General features: G+C 41.5%; 1 protein-coding gene across 1 annotated transcript in view; it reads right to left on the minus strand.

The window, feature by feature from the left end:
* The window catches only part of LOC115540560 (protein AF-17), a 30,609-nt gene that overhangs the window by 23,076 nt on the left and 5,033 nt on the right, over positions 1–2,500 (minus strand). The gene's annotated exons all lie outside the window — the stretch shown is intronic.

A 2,500-nucleotide genomic window follows, 5' to 3' on the forward strand; every position in this document is an offset into this window, starting at 1 on the left:
CACTCTGCCTGGACATACCACCTCAGCAACCAACTACCTATCTACACACAGGGGAACAAAGCAGCAATACTACAAACTACCGTGATATCTACACACACAGGAAGCAGGCATCAATGATGCTAACTACCAAACTATACACCAGAACCAAGCAGCAATGTTACTAACTACCTTAAAGCAATGCTACTAACTACCTTAAAGCAATGCTACTAACTACCTCAAAGCAATGCTACTAACTACCTCAAAGCAATGCTACTAACTACCTCAAAGCAATGCTACTAACTACCTTAAAGCAATGCTACTAATTACCTCAAAGCAATGCTACTAACTACCTCAAAGCAATGCTACTAACTACCTCAAAGCAATGCTACTAACTACCTTAAAGCAATGCTACCAACTACCTTAAAGCAATGCTACTAACTACCTCAAAGCAATGCTACTAACTACCTTAAAGCAATGCTACTAACTACCTTAAAGCAATGCTACTAACTACCTCAAAGAAATGCTACTAACTACCTTAAAGCAATGCTACTAACTACCTTAAAGCAATGCTACTAACTACCTTAAAGCAATGCTACTAACTACCTTAAAGCAATGCTACTAACTACCTCAAAGCAATGCTACTAACAACCTTAAAGCAATGCTACTAACTACCGCAATGCTAATAACTACCTTAAAGCAATGCTACTAACTACCTATCTGTACAAACAGGTACCAAGCAGCAATTTTGCTAACTACCTATCTACACACACATGAATGCTGCTCACTACCTATACACCCCCCCCCCCCCCCACACACACACACACACACGTATGCAAATAACTACCTATACACAAGAACAAAGCAGCAATGCTGCGCATGTTGACTCCAAGCCGAGAGCACGGGACCCAGAACAATGCCTCGCCCCCTCTCCTCTTTGGTTTACCTCAGAGAGCGTCTCATTGGGTGGCTGCAGCTGCTCTATATATCAGTAGGTGTAGCACACACACCCAAACACACACACGCACGCACACACACACACACACACACACACACACACACACACACACACACACACACACACACACACACACACAAACCACCACTAAGGCAGGATGCACAAACGTGCGTGTCGTACTGTAGTAGGTGCAGCAAATGCAGCCAAACAAATGGAAAGTCCTATCTGACCTAATTCCCCTGCCAGGACCTCTGCACTGGGAGCGCGGCCACAGTGAGGAGATTATTTCCCTATTCAAATGCAGGAATGTGCGTCCATCCCAGGTGAGGGCCTGTCCAAGCTGCTGGCGGAGAGCAGCAGGGGGTGTGCACGGCAATAGACCCACAGTGGGAGTGGGGGTGGGGGTGGGGGTGTGTGTGTGTGTGCGTGTGCTTGTGTGTGTGTATGTATGTGTGTACGTGAGTGTGTCTCTGTGTTGGCGCATGTTTCTGCATGTGTGTGTCTTTATACACTGCTGATACACAGTGTGTTTGTGTGTGTGTGTTTGTGTGTGTATTTGCAAGTGTGTATGTATTTGTGTACGTGAGTGTCTTATTACACTGCTATAGATACACAGTGGGACTGTGTGTGCGTGTGTGTGTGTGTATTTGCATGTGTGTGTGCAAGTGTGTATGTATTTGTGTACGTGAGTGTGTCTGTGTGTGAAATTGTGCATGTGTTTTTATACACTGCTATAGATACACAGTGGGATTGGGTGTGTGTGTGTGTGTATTTGCAAGTGTGTTTGTTTGTGTAAGTGTGTATGTGTGCACTTGAGTGTGTGTGTGTGTGTGTGTGTGTGTGTGTGTGTGCATTAGGGATGGGCATTCGATTAAATTGTCTTAGTCGATCGTCGGGAGAATTAACGATAAAATTTCAATGAATCATTAATATCTTTATCTTAAAATTAACTATTTATATGCTATATTCACTATATGCTATATACACTTCCATCAAAATACTATTTACATATGTTTGGGCTTCATGAGGCCATGTTACATATTCCAATGTATAAAATTGTTTAAAAATAGCATTCTTTTTTAAAGTTGCAATTAGGTGGTGCATATAGTATAAAGTCTGTTGCCATATACAATACTGTGAATATATCATATAAATATTGCATTGACACAATCTTTTCAGAATAGGATACCACGCATATTTGTCTATCCAATGAGCTCCAATGGGCTAAACTCACAATCCCAGCTTCCCAGAGGCATATTGTACACCTATAGTTGATGCTGCAACATTGTTCTGACAATACACCAATGTTACCTATTTTGGGAAAACTCACAGTAAAGTAATTGCAAAGATAAGTAAAAAGAAAAACACTACAGTAACAAAATGTTTAGACTGTCTTTCGGGGGATGTAATGATGAAATCAGTGCACAAGTACAAAAAGGTAACAAAGCAAATATTTATTTGTTACTGTAATACAGTAAAATGTTCCGCTGAACTGACTGCATAAAAAGCTTTTTGTAGGCCAACAAAAAACAAAAAACAGTCTGTAAGCCACCTCCGATCCTGATC

Source organism: Gadus morhua, chromosome 3 (assembly GCF_902167405.1).
Source record: "Gadus morhua chromosome 3, gadMor3.0, whole genome shotgun sequence".
Classification (NCBI taxonomy): Eukaryota; Metazoa; Chordata; class Actinopteri; order Gadiformes; family Gadidae; genus Gadus; species Gadus morhua.